Raw genomic sequence first — 16905 nt, 5'->3', positions numbered from 1 at the left:
CGTAACATGTAATTCTGTAAAATGGTTTCAGGTAACTGAATTGTTGGTCCTCCAACAGAACCACCTGGAGAGCTTTTACAAACCATACCTTGGCCAGGAATAGTGGCTCACATCTGTAATCCTAGCACTTTGGGAGGCTGAGGTAGGGGGATTGCCCGACATCAAGAGTTCAAGACCAGCATGGCCAACGTGGTGAAGCCCCGTCTGTACTGAAAATACAAAAATTAGCCGGACGTGGTGGCACAGCATGTAATCCTAGCTACTCGGGAGGCTGAGGTACAAAAATCGCTTGAACCTGGGAGGCGGAGGTTGCAGTGAACCAAGATGGCGCCACTGCACTCCAGCCTGGAGACAGGAGGAGATTGCCTCAAAAACAAACCATTCCTGCCACTCCGCATCCTAGACCAATCTAATTGCGAGTATCTCACAGGGAGCTGAAGTGTCAGTATTTTTTTTTTAACAGCTTGATGGAAGTATAATCTGCATACCACAAAATCTACTTATTTTAATACATGATTTTAGTAGGTTTACAGAATTCTACAACCCTTACCACATCATACAAACTTCAGAATGTTTCCATCACCCAAAAAGAAACTTCATGTCTGTTCAGTCCGTCCCTGTTTCTACTCCCAACTCTAGGTGGCCATTAATCCGAGTATCTCTTAATTGCCTTTTCTAGACCTAAACATCAGGATTTTGTTTGTAAGCTCTCAGTAGATTTTTAATATGTAGCCAGAGTTGAGAACCATAGTTCTAAATGCATTATGAGAAATCATAATGATTTTTAAGAATTATGTATATTTTACATATTTTCATATTTATGGTTCCCATCCATACAATGTATGGATCTATCACCAGTAAGACAAAGATCATTAATTTGATAATGGAACTTAATAGACCATTCTGTTATTTTCCTTTTATACATTTTAGTATCATATTCAAAATGGCCTACCATTCTCTCCCCAAGTTATTTTAAAATATCTCCAGTCTGCTTTTTTTCCCCCTTTAGCTGGGAGCTACCTCAGGAACATTCTCCCCGAGATGATGTCTTCAGTAATGCTTGCATGTATTGGTGTTGATTCCATCCTGAAAGTTATTTTCCTTACTCTTTCACATTGGTGTTTTCTCACTAGAGGTTTTGCTGTCTGTTTCACTTCTCTGCCAAATAAATGTACTTTTGCTTCATAGGTACACAAACATTTCTAAAACTTTTTTTTGAAAATATATTTCTTTTTTCTTTAAAAAAACAAATAGTGCATGCACATTTGTTTTTATTAAAGAAATAATGAAAAAATAATCTACCCCAAAATGACCAGTTAAGATTTACTTTCAGGCAACTCTGCTTATTTACGTATGCATATATACAACTGTGTACACCTCTGCGTAAATGAGATCACACTCCATGTACTGCTTTGTAACTTGCTTCTTTCACTTAATAATGAGAACATTTGTACATGACCATAGATATAGATTTGTATTGTTTTTAATGGCTGTATAGTTTTGCATTATACTGAATCTTGATGTTTATGAGCTATGTATATTGAGGACATTATTTCTTTGTCTTGTGTTGGAAATTTTTGACCACATTGTTATTAGTCTTTTAACCTTATTTATAGGTTTTTTTTAATTATAAAAGTTAAGTTTTATGATGTAAACTTAATATCTTTATTTTATAATTCCTGGTTTTCCTGATGTGCTTAGAATGACCTTCCCCATTACAAGACAATAAAAATACCTCCATGATTTTGCTTAAGACTTTCATAGTTTTATTCTTTATGTTATTAACTTTGTTACATTTTGAATTGATTGGTGTGAGGAATGCCAAGTTTCTTTATTGCTCTGTTGACTACATTTCTTAAATGCTTTGCATTTCTTTGCATATGTGCATATAGTCATTCCGAAACCTCAAATAGCAAACACAACTTTACAAATGTGTGTATTTACTGTATTTGTTATCTACTGCTGCATAACAGTATTACCACAGACTTAGCAGCTTAAAGCAACACACATTTATTGTCTCACAATTGCTATGTCAGGAGTCAGGGCACAACTTTGCTGGTACCCTGCTCCAGGGTCTCACAAGGCTATAATCATGATGGTGTTTAAGGCTGTGTCATATCTGAATTTTGAGGAAGAATCTACTTCTGAACTCGTGGTTGTTGGCAGCCTTTAGTTCCTTTTGGGTCGTCAGACTGAGGGCCTTAAGTTTTTGTTTGGCCACTGGCCAGAGGCCAGCTTCAGTTCCTTGGCCCCTGTGCTCTCCCAGCGTGGCTACCTGCTTCCTCAAAGCTAGCAAGACCAGGTTACAGTCCTATGTAATGTAAACATGTATATATAATCACATCCATCCTGCCACCATTGCCCTATTCTGTTGGTGAGAAGCAAGTCCCAGGTGCTGCCCATGCTGAGAGACAATCACGGAAGGATGTGAACACCAGGGGGGCAGGGATTGTGGGAGGCCACCTCTGAGTCCGCTATACTCACACAGAATGTGCTGCATTATACACAGACTGAAGTGCCTGAGAACGGAAGCTAACTTTTGCAGGCTTAATATAGGCTGGTGCAAAAGTAACTGCGGTCGCAGTTACTTTTGCACCAACACATAAAATTCACCCTATCCATACTTTCCTATTCAAGTTAGATGGAAAAAGGTAAGTGTAATATCTTTGTTTTTTTAATGTTCATGAGAAGAAAAGCAGTAACTTTTTATATTTGGGCTAACATTTAAAAGACTGCTGCAGTTTGAAGGTTTTATAACTGACCTTTAGCCAATATCCTGCATTCAGTAGAACAAATTTACTTCTTTGGAAAATAGAAATCTTCAAATCTTGTCAACTGTGTTCCTTAACTCTACTGATTCTCCTCTGAACACCCTCCAAATTGTTCATATCCCTTTTAATATCTATACAAAGCATGCTTTTAGTCTTCAAGGAATCTGTCTGAAGGAATCAGATCTTGAATTTTAAAATTTATAGTATTCACAGTATGTATGGTTAAGTATATTTAGTTTCCTCTCCGTACATTTTTTTCTCTTCTACAGCCTGTGCTTTTTGAAGCCATCAGCAAAAATTGGTGTAATTTCTATTCAGAAATGGAAATGTGAGGATTTCCTCATCATTGAAAATTGTCCTTTCCTGTGCATCACAAGAATTTTTATTTTGTTCCTAGGTATGGATACATTGGGGGTTTTGTAAATTAGCAGCATGTGTAGTATGAAAACAGGAAGCAAGAGAAGAAACTGAAAGCAGAATTCAGAGTTTTAAAGTATCTCATCACAAGTTTGTCAGTAGTAAACGGTGATTTCTTTCCTAGCTAATGGGATTGCCATGCTGCTACTGACAGGTGACTCCTCAGACTCATTTACAACTCAGCAAGGGCATGGGTGTGTGCTGGCTTTGTGTGTTTTGCAGTTCTTGTCTAGAAAATATTTAATATTCTAACTGCTGTAGGTTCTGTGGATTAATACATACACATCCTAAGACATGTCTTAGAATTACATGGCTCTGAGATTCTCACGTATCCTAATGTCAACTTTTCTATGCTTCTGTTACCACTAGGATCGTATCTAAACATTTCTTTCTTTCTTTTTTTTTTTCCTGAGACAGAGTTTCAGTCTTTCACCCAGGCTGGAGTGCAATGGCGCGATCTTAGGTCACTGCAACCTGGGTTCAAGCGATTCTCCTGCCTCAGTCTCCTGAGTAGCTTGGATTACAGGCTCCTGCCACCATGCCTGGATGATTTTTGTATTTTTGGTAGAGATGGGGTTTCGCCATGTTGGCTAGGCTGGTCTCAAACTCCTGACTTCAGGTGATCCACCCGCCCCGGCCTCCCAAACTGTTTGGATTACCGGCATGAGCCACTGCACCTGGCCATGTCTAAACATTTCTAAAAAAGAGTCTGGGCACTCTTTTTTAGGTGGCTCATGCCTATAATCCAAGCACTTTGGGAGGCTGAGGCAGGCGGATTACCTGAGGTCAGGAGTTCAAGACAAGCCTGGTCAACAGGGTGAAACCCTGTCTCTACTAAAAGTACAAAAAATAGCCTGGCATAGTGGCAGGTGCCTGTAATCCAAGCTACTCGGGAGGCTGAGGCAGGAGAATTGCTTGAACCCGGGAGGCAGAGGTTACAGTGAGCCAAGATCGCGCCACTGCACTCCAGCCTGGGCGACAGAGTGAGACTCCATCTCAAAAACAAACAAAACATTTCTGAAAGATGGCTAATGCCTTGATGGAAAATGTATTTTAGAAATATGTGTAAATCGCCTAGTTCTATCCTGGTTTTTCTAATATTACAAATTAAGTTACCATTGTACGATAAATAATTTATGTACTAAGCAAAGATTTTTCTCATTTGTCAGATGGTTGTAGCTATATGGGAGTTATTAAAGCTATAGGAGATGGCAAGCGGACAGACCAGAGAGAAAAAGAAATGGTGTGCTGAGCTCACCTGAAAGCCCCAGTTCCCAAGCTATTTCTTTGCTAAACTGTGTTTTTCCAAAGTTGTATCTGCACCCTCTCTGATTTGCAGAGAGGGGACAAAAAAGGGAAATTTTATACATATAAAATCTAAAGAAGAGAGATCTGATAACTAAGGTCAAGATATAGGGAAGAAATAGTAGACAAAAAATAGTGTTAGAATATTTTGATGGGTAAATACAAGATGTTATAGAAGAAGCTGAATTCCGATAGTCAAGCCTACCTAACAGAAATTGAAATATACAGCAATCCCCCTTCTTCCCCACTTTTCAAATCACTCCTTTCCAAGTGAACAACAGCATTGCTTTTTTGGCTACAGAAAGCAGCTGATGCTCAATCCCAAAGCAGCAGCAGGCTCCAGTCCAAAGTGCAAACCAAAAGAAGCAGCAGGAGGGGTAGAACAGAGTCAGTACCACAGACTGAGTACAGAATAAAGTGACCGATGACAACCAGCATGGAAAGGCATGCTGCAGGCTAAAGCCGGACTCAGGAAGGCCTGTTGTGAGGGAGAGAGAAAGTCCACAGACTGGCGAGGGAGAAGAGTACCCTGGGCACAGAGTAAGTGGGAAGACAGAATAGTGAGTGACCCATGTCCACATGGCTCAAGGCAAAGCCATACGCTAGTTTCTTTAAAGAAGTAGCATAGGTTCCCACAGCAGAAAGTGGCAAGGATTCCTCTTGAATTCATGTTTGAAAAATATCCTGACACTGAAATTACTCAACAAGACTGGTGTTTCTGTTAACAGGGAAAGCTGAGTTCAGGGACGGATCTAGATTGTAGGTCTTGAAGCTTAGACAATTTGCGGAGGGTCCTCTTTATGGAAAATGGCACAAAATTAAGAATTCAAAACTAGGTACAAGGGATTGGAAGGCACCTATGCAAGGGAGGGGCCTTGAAGCTTGTATTATCTGCAAGGTAAATCTGCTTGAGTGGAGCAGAAGGATCTGGAGCAGACAGACATCCAAATCCTGAGTGTGTCACTTCATAGCTTTGGAATCTCGGGCAATTTAGCTTTCTTCTCAATTGCCCGAGATTGAATGAAGCAATTCAATTGAGTGAAGCTCAATTTCTTACCTATAAAATAGGGATAATGCTAGTCTTTCTGGCTTGTCAATAAAGACTAAATGAGAGAATGTACCTGAAGGTGCCTCGTACGTGCCATGACTGCTAACACGGATGACTTTATGGGGTGCTAAGCTTTGGTAGCTATGATTGTTGATGAAAAGTGAGTATCTATTATTCTGTCATTATTGTTTGGAGCTCTGATTCCTGGAGATTGAGGAAATGTTTCAAGTGTCTGCTGTGTGAGCTGAGCGCTCCTAGGCTTTTATCTGTATTCAGGAGATGGTAGATGGCCCTGTACCGTCTTCAGGAAGCTTGCAGACTAGTGGTGGTAGGTCTGGGCTATAATCATTGGCTGTTGGAATTAGGAATATAACAACTCTTGGAATAACTAGAGTTGCTTGGAGAAAGAACTGTGGCCAGAGCAGTTAGAAGGGGGATGATCAGACCAGCAGTCTTTCTTTCCAAGCCTGAGATCAGCTGCAGAAGACTCAGAACTGAAGTGAAGCCCGGGGATGACCCAGTCTTACTCTCTTGTTTTATGCATAAAAACAAGTCCTAGAAAGGCAAAATGGATTGCCCAGGATTATGTGGCTGTTTCGGGTTATATCCTGGACTAGAATGTTGGAGTTCTGCTTCCAGGTTACACATTTTTTTCATCACGCTGAACTTTGCTCTCAACTCATTCTCCATTTATGCCCTTTCTTCAGTTTTCCTTCTCCACTGCCCACCTAGCAGAACTCTATGGAAGGCCACCCTGTCCAACAGTCAGGCTGCAGGACCTTCTTTAGGCTTCTGCCTCTTGGTCTGACATGTAGGTAGAGCTCTCTCTGTTGCTGAGTTTCTCCATTGGTGGAAACCAAGGGTTCAGTTGACACTGCAGGGCTGTGTAGGCAAGCAGCACTAGCAACCAGCAGGCAGGCAGCACAGACGGGCCCTGAGGGAGCTTTGGACATCAGTACTTGACAGGGATGTTCAGAACCTGGAGAGCTTCCAGAGGAGAGCAATGAAAACAGTGAGTGGGAGTGAGAAGGAAGAACTCTCAGGAAAGATGAAAGGGTTTCAGATTATTTATCTTGGAGAACAGAAAGCTGAGGGTGGCTTTGAAAAGGAGTTTCAGATATAAGAGCAGCTGTAGTATATCTTCCTTGAGGATAGACTAAGAAATTAGCTAACAGCAGCAATTAGGCTACAGAGGTTTTCAAACTTAGCTGCCTATTAGAGACATCCAGAGAGCTTTTTAAAAAATATCAGTGTTCAAGCGTCACCTCAGAACAATTAAATCAGAATCTTCTCTTCAAGAGCGAGTGTTAAACATCGGTCATTTCCTTAATGTTTCCCAGGGTAGCGGACATGGAGAACCATAGAGTTAAGGGTCAAGATAAAAGCTCACTAATTGGTCCCGCCAGAGCTGCCATCTTGTGGGAGCGAAACCAACACTTGGCTCGGAGCAGCAGCCGCTGAGGTGTCCCTGGCCAGTGTCCTTCCACCTGCCCACAAGCATGCGGAACGTCTTCGCCAACCTCTTCAAGGGCCTTTTTGGCAAAAAGGAAATGCGCATCCTCGTGGTGGGCCTGGATGCTGCGGGGAAGACCACGATCCTGTACAAGCTAAAGCTGGGCGAGATGGTGACCACCATTCCCACCATAGGCTCCATTGTGGAAACCGTGGAGTACAAGAACATCAGCTTCACTGTGTGGGACGTGGGTGGCCAGGACAAGATCCGGCCTCTGTGGCACCACGAGTTCCAGAACACACAAGGCCTGATCTTCGTGGTGGACAGCAATGACAGAGCGCGTGAACGAGGCCCGTGAGGAGCTCATGAGGATGCTGGCTGAGGACGAGCTCCGGGATGCTGTCCTCCTGGTGTTCGCTAACAAGCAGGACCTCCCCAACGCCATGAATGCGGCCGAGATCACAGACAAGCTGGGGCTGCACTCCCTACGCCACAGGAACTGGTACATTCAGGCCACCTGTGCCATCAGCGGCGACGGGCTCTATGAAGGACTGGACTGGCGGTCCAATCAGCTCCGGAACCAGAAGTGAATGCGACCCCCCCCCACCACTCCTCTCACCCTCTGCTTTACTCTCATGTGGCAAACGTGCAGCTCGTGGTGTGAGTGCCAGAAGCTGCCTCCGTGGGTTGGTCACCGTGTGCATCGCACCGTGCTGTAAATGTGGCAGACGCAGCCTGCAGCCAGGCTTTTTATTTAATGTAAATAGTTTTTGTTTCCAATGAGGCAGTTTCTGGTACTCCTATGCAATATTACTCAGCTTTTTTTTTTTTTTTTTTTAATGTGAACAATGCTATTTAATGACTGCTTTATCTACTGAAATACGGAAATACCTACGTACAGGATTTAAATGTGCACAAGATTTGGGCTTTTTTCTTCTAGACTCTGTACATCATTCAGCACACATGCAGTTTTTTTTCCCATAATATGGGAAATATTTTGTCTATAATTCCATTATGAGGATGTTGTTATATTTGTTTGATCTTCATTCTTGAAAACACAATCTATCCTTGGCACTCCTTCAGGCTTTAATCCAATTATTCTGTTAACTTTCACAAGAATACAAGGTTTTCCTTTAGAGTAGCCAAAATCAGGATCACTCATACCACTGCAAGCTTGAAGTAACAAAAGAGGAAACTGACACGCAACATAAACTGGACTCTTCTGTTCAAAAAGTGCTCCATCAGGATAGGTTGTGAGGTTCTTCTGTTCTTCTAAAGTATATGGTTTTAGAAACTTCTTAAGGTCTGCAATGTACCCTGCATAGGAAGTTGGGTCAGACACACTGAATGTATATTGCAATACAGTCACTGGTTTTGTAGAAACCGTTAAGTCCTGGGCTAGGAATCTGGTCACAATATTTTGGAACCTCGTTGAGAGTCTGAAGCATAACCCACATCATGAATGAGAAGAGTACGGCCAGGAACCCATAAAAAACTAGGTAGAAGAGCAAGATCAAACCCCAGCTCTTGGCGGTGCACCCCAGGAACTCTCCGGTGGTGGGGTTGTAGATGAAGTGCTTCCACTTGGCCAGGCACTGGTTGAGGGACTTCTCATTCTTGGTCACAGTGTGCGTGCCAACGGCTAGGGGAGGGTGGGACAGCCGAGAACACCTCCTCGTTATAGGGAGTACTCAAGCCGACTGCCAAGAAAGTTATGTTTAATCCCACGGGCCAGCAATAGCCAAAATAAACAGTACTAGAGTTGTGCTTTTTAGTGTTTTTCTTGACTCCCCACCCACAATTAAAGTATAGCATGGCAGCTATAAATAAATAATGGACTTTAGAATTCCACAAATCTGAGTTCAAATCCTGGGTCTACCATGTTATGTGGCCTAGCAAGTGATTTAATTATCTCTAAGCCTTTGTTTTCCTATCTTTAAAATGGTTATGTCTGTAATTCTTGAGTCATAGATTTGTTCTGAGGATAAAGCAAGATGGTGCCTATATAGCACTTAGCACCATGCCTGGCACGTTTGAAATGCACAACAAACATTAGTAATCGTAATGATTGATGTTATTAATATTCTTTGTCATGAGTCTTGTTTCTTTCAGATCTTGGGTCTGGCATGGTGGCTCATGCCTATAATGCCAGTGCTTTGGGAGCCTGAGGCAGAAGGATTGCTTGAGGCTAGGAGTTTAAGGCCAGCCTGGGCAACATAGCAAGACCCCATCTCTATAAAAGGTTAAAAAAAATTAACTAGGCATGGTGGTAATTAAAGAGATAGTTAAATCACTTGCTAGTCCCACACCTGTAGCCCCAGCTACTGGGGAGACTGAGTTTTGCAGATCCTTTGAGCCTGGGTGGTTGAGGCTTCAGTGAGCTATGATTGTACCACTGCACTGCAGCTTGGGCAATAGAGTGAGATGCTTATCTGAAGAAAGAAAAGGAAGGGAAGGGGAAGGGGGAGGGAGGGAAAAAAGGGAGGGAGGGAAGGAAGGAAAGAAAGAGAAAGAGAGAGAAAGAAAGAAAGGAAGGAAGAAAGAAAGGAAGGGAGAAAGAAAACAAATTGGAGCTTATAGAATTTAGGTGAATTATCCCATCTGGGATCAAACAGAAAAGTCTTCAGTGACACCTCTGGTTTCTGCATGTAACATCTGCATGTAACATCTGCATGTAACATGTAACATCCCAGAGCTTTTCACAGCAGGGTCAAGTACTCGGGCTGTAACAGAGTGTAAACAAAAGTCTTAAAAAGAAAAAAACAGAAAACATAATACTTGATTTTAAGCTAATTTTAGACTTACAGAAAAATTGCAAAAATAGCACAGAGAGTGTCCGTCTATCTTTCACTCAGCTTCCCCTAATGTTAGCATCTTTCACAACCAGAGTACAATTGTTAGAACATTGAGAGAGTACCATTAAACTCAATGCCTTATGCAACTTCCACCAGTTTTTACATTAATGTCCTTTTTTATTCCAGGATCCTATCTAGGATCCCATTCGAGTTGTTATTATTTAGCTGTTATTGCCTTTAGTTGTTATTTTTCGTTAGACTTCTGCAGCCTAAAACAGTTCCTCAGTCTTTCTCGTCTATCTTGTCTTTCGTGATACTTTGGCACTTTTGAAGAGTGGTGATCATTTTGTCAAATGCCTCTCACTTTGGGTTTGTCTTATGTTTCTTGCCATTGAACCACATTTTTGGCAAGAATACCACAGAAATGTTGTGTCCCTCTTGGTACATTATATCCATGGTTCATGATATAGATATTGCTGTCTTACTACTGTCTTATTACTGGTGAGGTTGACCTTGGCCATTTGGTTAAGGTGGTTTCTGCCTGGCTTCTCTACTTCAACATTACTATTTTTCCCTTTGTAGTTAATAAATATCTTGGGGGAAATATTTTGAGACTGTAAAAATTCGATTCCTCCCTGAGCTTGTACCCACTCATTTTAGCATTCATTGGTGGGTCTTGTCTGCAACAATTATTATAGTGGTGTTTGTCTAGGGGTGATTTTCTGTTTCTCTCTTTCCTTCTACATTTATTAACACTTCTTTCTCTTTAAGATGGGGTCTTGCTCAGGCTTGCCTCAAATTCCTGAGCTGAAGTAATCCTCCCACCTCAGCCTCTCTGAGTAGCTGAGGTTACAGGTGCATGCCACCATGCTCGGCATCCTTCTACATTTATTAATTGAAATTCTACTGTAAGGAATAGCAATCCTCTCTTCCCCACTTACTAACTTATTGGTTATTTGTATCAGCATGAACTTATTAGTGAACTTTGCTCTTTGGGCTACAGTCCAATACAATCATTATTCATTTTGTTGTTCAAATTATTCCAGTTATAGCAAGGCATAATTTGTTGTTTATTCTACTTGCTCTTTTCTTTCAGTGTGCTATTTGAAAAGGGATCCAAAAAGTCAACAGGTTTTTGACTCCTATGACTCAGCAGAACTACATCTCTTAATTGAAAGGTCTCCAGAGGAGAACCCACCACTTCCTTTGCCACCTTGATGTTGCTCAGAAATATTCCTTCTTGAAACAAATAATGCTCCTTTTAAAATTTGTTTCAGTGAAATGTCAAACTACATAAATTTTATTTGTTCTTATTCCACTCCTAGTAGAATGAAAAATGTTTTGGGAGAGTGTATCATGGTGTACTATCATTTAAATATACCTGGGATCAACTTGGTACAGCTCAGGACCTCCTAGTCCTGCGTTTTGCATGATTCAATTTGTTTTATAAAGTGCTGGAAGCACAGCCTTCATTCATCCTCACTAATAGTCTCTAGTGAGTCTTAAAATGTATGCAACCTCTTGAGTAAGAACTCTTAAATACTGATTGTGGTGCTACCTGTTTTCAGGGTTCTTGACTTTGCACCCAGCAGACCAAAGGACGATGGCAACGTGAAGTAGATGCAAGGCTAGTCATGCCTGATTTGTGCTGAACCCCAGACAGAAAGCTGTGAGGGACTGTCACCAACATTTATCTACCAGTGGTTCTGAAGCTTTTTCTTTTTTCTTTAACTTTTGTCAACCTAAGCAGGACAAAAAACCTACCATAGCCATTCCCGCTTTATAGGGGAAAAAGAAATTGGGGGTAACAAATATTTGGAGGGGAATAAAACAGCAGTCGAAATGGCAACATGGCGGCAGTTATGTAAAAACAAAAGGGTTGGTAAGTAAAGCCAACGTTCCTTAATACAAGAGCAGCAACTCACAGCCAACTCCAGATAAGCCTGACGAAGTCCTTATCACTGACAGACTTTCCTGAAAACTGGAAATTGCAACTGTTTGCATGTGTGAGGACACAGAAGGGCTGTGCAACATTGCCAAAAGCTGAATGGTATCTGAGAAAACACCAGTTATCTGGTAATTTTAGATTACAAATGCCAAAGTTTATAATGCTTTGTGGGCCATTAGTAAGTACCACTCAATGACAAGTAAAAATGGAAGTCAGTAGCATTGCTTTGAAGATGGTCTTCTTTTACATGAGTTTGTAGCCTATCTCGGGATGCTTTTGGTTCATTGCTTTACACAGCTCAATCTAACAGATGAGAGGTTGAAAGGGGAGAGGAACAGGGGCAGCTGAAACATAAGAATAATAATTTCCAAGAAGCTTCTGGGAAGCTTTCCAGGTATTACCATGCAGTGTTTCCCTGCCCCTACCCCACGCCATAGAGTTAGGTGAGAGATCAAGGAAATGGAAACTACCTTAGACTCCCTGATGCATCTTCCTTTCCTCACCTCTCTGGCATCTCAAGATATCTCTGTCACCTCACTCACTCACTGCCACATCCCCCACCCAGCTCATTCTCACAGTCTGGCCAGAGCCCAGCTTTGCTCAGGGGTCTCTCAAGAAGACTTCCCTGCTCACTGTGAATAATCCCTTAAGAGTGAATAAGAGCTACGATTTACAGTTACCCATCATCTCCTGAAATCTCAAGCTAGAAAGTGGCATACGCAGGACTCAGACCCCACACTCTTCAGTGTCAAGCATGAGCAGGTCTCCACTACACGCACCGTGCATGTGGCTGAGCTGGGACTCTGCCCTGTTCTAGACTCCAGCCTGAATGAACTGCTGTCACAGCTGCTCCGTGGGCTGTTCCTGCAGAAAAACGAAGCTCCCTGGATGACCTCTGCCTCGTGCTCACTGCCAGCTCCTTCACTTATGACAGATTTAGGGCTTTGCTTTATTTTAAACGTTGGCACGTAACTTCTCTATTGAGTTACAAATATTTAAAAATGCTAGTATATTATTTTAAAATTCAAACAATATTGATAGAGTGGAGAAAAATATCTCCCTTACTACCATGTCCTGATCTCAGTTCCACTCTGCAAATGTAACTACTATTAACTGTTTAGTGAAGATTTTTTCAGACTTTTTCCATATGTGCATAAATGTGTGTGTTTGGGAAGTTTTTCTGACATCTCAGAGTTCTGTAATCTATGTCTCTTTTTCCCAAATCATTGTCCATTCCACATTGCAAGCTGCAAAACGGTAAGATAAATGTATTTTTAAATTAGTCTACACAGGACCTGACCAAATGAACACCTATTCTTGATGGACTGAGAGGAGCACTTGTGTTGGAGACAGGGGTGGGAGGCAGGAGCCCTCCAGAGAGACCCTGAGGTCACCAAGTGGGAAAAGCACAGGAGTCCGGGGGAAGAGAGCATGCTTCATAAGCTCACCAGCAGCTGGCCGGACCTGCCGGGGTGTGCACATTCCCCAGACTGCGAAATCACTCCTGTGTGTGTTGTCCAGTGGCCGAGGGGAGGGCAGAAAAGGGGAAGGGGAGGCACAAGGGTGGAATGTGGGTTGGGCCAAGTTTAGAATTACAAGTGCCACAGGGGCGTTCTGGAACCACACTTTAAATAGCGAGCGGCTTCCCCTTCCCCCTTAGATAATTCTCCTCCCTTGACTGGACCTCTGGCAGCAACTTCAACTAAGGTTCGAAATGTTTTCTTCTCTTTATTTTTCTGTTTCTGGGTCTCAGACTGCAGGTTGGTGGGGTCCATAGGACTTACAGCCAAAGGACTTTTTTTTAAATCCTCTCCTAGAAAATATGCTTCTGACATTTATATGTGCAAATGCAAAGATTATGTGCTATTTTCTTGCCTCTGAAACTTTGGTGGCTATTGACTTAACGGACAATGTAATTTGGAAAGAGAGAGTCCTAAATTGAGAGGAAAGACAACTGGATTTAACTCCCAGAAAACAAAGTCTTCCTTTTTTTTTTCTCAAAAGGAAATCCCAATCTTTTTATCATGGAAAACCATCAACTGGGTGTGGGGAATTGGTCAGAGTGGTTAAAGTCCAGTGGATTTCTCCTCCAAGTCCTATAGCACAAAGGAATGTCTCAAGCCTCTAGTCACCCTTTCTCAATCCCCACAAAATAGGTGGTTGTTCAATATTGTCTTCAATGATTAAAAACTTGTGGTTAAAGATTTCCCCTTAGGACTAGTGACAAAGTTAGGCTTATACTTTTAATGAAGGCCAAAAATAAGCCAGGGTCCTTGAGGGAAAATTCTTAGTGTTCTATACCCCAGCATCTTACCTTAGGGTTAAATCTAGGTCTAACTAAGCTGTGCAGGTTGGCTAAGATGGAATAATGAAACTGTAGCAGGAGCGGCCTTGGGAAACGGATCTCTCAGACACCAAATCCAGGAGGAAGGAGGGTTTATTCGGGTGGGAGCAAGGTGGCATAGTTGCCTAACAGCCAAGCTCCCTTAACAAAGGGAAGGTTCTGCCTTTATATAGGCTTATACTTTAGATGTTACACGTGGAAGAATCTTAGGTTTATAGCTTTACATATGAAAAGGGTCTCGGTTTACAGTCTCAGGAATTACGTATCAAAAGGATTTTGGTTTACAGTCTCAGGAATCACATATGAAAACTGGAAGTTGATCTGAGATGCCTGGGTCTCCCTCTTCCCCCTCCCCCACCTTTGAGACCCTCACGACTTTATAATATTAGTGAGGGGTCTTACTTTCATTCTGACTTTCCTTCTGACTTTCCAGATTTTCTAAAGAAACCGACTGTTAATGTTTCATATAATACACTTGTGATGTCATTTTTTGGCTAACTACAGTAGTGATGAACCCGCTAATCATCTGAAGGAACAGGGGGAGTAGACAAGGGAGCAGCAAACAAACACCTATTATTATTATAACACTTATGATGAGGGTTTTGAATCCTGCTAAGGATGAGAACCAATCTTCAAATAAGGACTCAGGGTTAAATCCGTGCCACACCTGTACAGGCACGTGTGCCAGTTTGGTCATGTCTCGCACAATATCTTCTGCTTGACCCTGGTCATCTATGTGCGGACAGCAGTTGGTTAGATTGAATTTTCCACAGACTCCCCCTTTGGCTGCTAGCAAATAATCTAGGGCCAGCCAGTTCTGATAAATCGTGTTTCTCATTTGAATTTCTTGTCAGGCCAAGAGGGGCAGAGCTTTGCCCGTTTCATTAATGAGTATTTCCAAAACAGCCCACAACCAGATGATCCAGTTTAGCATGTAAATAGGGGTCCGGTATCCCCATGAGCCATCCTCCGCCCATGTGGCCAGCCCATGATACTCAATAATTTTCTCCAGTGGCCACTTATCATTTGTCCAATCTTCTATTTTTAGGTTTCTTTTCTCCCTAGCAGAGTAGACTGAATACATTAACAGCCCACCTGTCTTAATAGATAATAGAAAGGAAGAGGGCTTAATGATGCCTACGACATAGCTACCTGTCCATCTCATGGATTACGTACCTTATATTGAGTACCATTATATAAACAGGTTCCCTTCTGTGTCCCTGTACATTTATAAGAACCGCAGGACAAAAGAATGGCAGTAACTTTTACGTCCTACCTGGTGTACATACTGAGGGCATTCTTTAAAATTAGTTAATGTTCCTACTGTACAAGTCCAAATATTAAGAAGAACAAGTCCCACGATGAAGCTCCTCATGCTTCGGCCGTGCGTGGACCAGCCAGCTTCCGGGATGTGGCTGGAGCAAGGCTTATTGTCCTTCTTAAGGTGATTCTGCAGTCCTTGCCTTGGTCCAAGTCTCAGCTGTTGCTGATTTTTACACGGCTGTGGTGGATTCAGGCTAGGATTTCCTCTATCTTCACGGCTGTGGGATTGGTCAGGATCAGGTCTGAGGTCCTTTCCATTGCGGCTTTAGAGGGGCTGTACTCCCATCCTTTATCCACACATGATTACCTAGTGAGAAAGGGTGAGCTGGGGAGAAAAAGGCTTACAGGACATTTGTTATTTACTCAGGTTGAAGTATCCTAAGCTATTCTCCTTAGAGCTGGTGACTAGCATCCTAACTCAATCTCTCCCCACTCCCAAGGAGTTTCTAGGAGTGCCCAGAGTAAGGGAGGAGGCCTATGGTATAAGACTTCATAGGGGAATATCCTGTTTTCCTTAAAGAGGGTGCCTCTAATTTTGAATAACCCCAAGGGAAGTGCCTGCACCCACTCTAATCTTGTTTCCCTAAGCTGTTTTTGATGATCCGGTTCATTTTTTCCACTTTTCCGGAACTCTGAGGTCGGTAGGTAGCGTGCAGTTTCCAGGTGATACCCAAGGTCGTTGCTGTTTTCTGGACTAAATCTGCCACAAATGCTGGTCCACTGTATGCTCCGATGTTCAGTGGCAGTCCAAACCTAGGGATAAGATTTCGAGGCAGCACACGGGTTACTTCATGGACGCTTTCAGTCCCATCCAGAGTATATGCACACCAGGACCAACAAATACTTATGTCCCCCACACTTGGACATGTCAATAAAGTCTACCTGGAGATCTTCAAATGGAGCTGCTCCATAAGCTTGAATTCCAGGGGGAATAGTTGGACCCTGCCTCGCGTTGTGCTGCCGACACATAATGCATCGCTGTGCCACAGTTTCCGTTAAGGCTGCTAAGCGTGAGATGTAAAAATACTGGCCCAGCATCCTTTCAAGTGACTCTTGACCTAAATGAGTGGTCTCATGTACGGCTGGTACAACTGCGGCCCCCAGCAGCTGTGGTACTGCTATTCTTCCATCTGGCAGTTTGATCCATTCTTCTTTAGTCAGTTGCCCCCTTCTGTCTGGAGAAAGTCTCTTTCCTCCTTAGAGTAAGTAGGTATTAGATCAGGGATCTGGGGAATGAGCAGGGCTGTAACTGCTATTCAGTAGGGTGCAGATCCTGCCTTACAAGGTGCTGAATCAGCTCGGGAATTTCCCAGGGCCCGGGAGGTATGGGCCCGCTGATGTCCTCGGCAATGCACGACCGCCACCCTCCGGGGCTTCCAGACTGCTTCTAGCAGTTGCAAAATTTCATGCTGATACTTTATTTCTTTTCCCCTGGAGTTAACAGGCCCCTCACTTTGTACAGTGCTCCATGTACTTGGAGAGTCGGGAAGGCATATCGAGA

General features: G+C 42.6%; 1 protein-coding gene, 1 long non-coding RNA gene and 2 pseudogenes across 7 annotated transcripts in view; 2 read left to right on the top strand and 2 right to left on the bottom strand.

The window, feature by feature from the left end:
• Positions 1 to 5514: 5514 nt before the first annotated feature.
• LOC116534187 lies at positions 5515 to 7825 on the top strand (annotated as a pseudogene). Its single transcript, XR_004261619.1, has one exon. The product of XR_004261619.1 is annotated as an ADP-ribosylation factor 1 pseudogene (transcript).
• Positions 7826 to 7948: 123 nt separating this feature from the next.
• Positions 7949 to 13512, bottom strand: LOC116534100 (annotated as a pseudogene).
• The window catches only part of SLC6A13 (solute carrier family 6 member 13), a 49583-nt gene continuing 46016 nt past the window's right edge, over positions 13339 to 16905 (top strand). For 2 of the 5 annotated variants that reach the window (XM_032254396.1, XM_032254395.1), the window contains exon 1: positions 13339 to 13444. The gene's annotated coding sequence lies outside the window, so the exon portion shown is untranslated. The remainder of the gene's footprint in view (positions 13445 to 16905) is intronic. The other 3 variants (XM_032254397.1, XM_032254399.1, XM_032254398.1) reach the window with 2 other exon arrangements.
• LOC116534190 lies at positions 15139 to 15555 on the bottom strand. Its single transcript, XR_004261622.1, has 2 exons — positions 15234 to 15555; positions 15139 to 15176 (listed from the first exon to the last, which is right to left on the bottom strand). It is a non-coding gene; the product is annotated as an uncharacterized LOC116534190 (long non-coding RNA).

Source organism: Sapajus apella, unplaced genomic scaffold (assembly GCF_009761245.1).
Source record: "Sapajus apella isolate SASKATOON/1434 unplaced genomic scaffold, GSC_monkey_1.0 scaffold86, whole genome shotgun sequence".
NCBI classification, from domain to species: domain Eukaryota; kingdom Metazoa; phylum Chordata; class Mammalia; order Primates; family Cebidae; genus Sapajus; species Sapajus apella.
The sequence above is the reverse complement of the archived record's forward strand: the minus strand, read 5'-3'. Positions and strand labels throughout refer to the sequence as shown.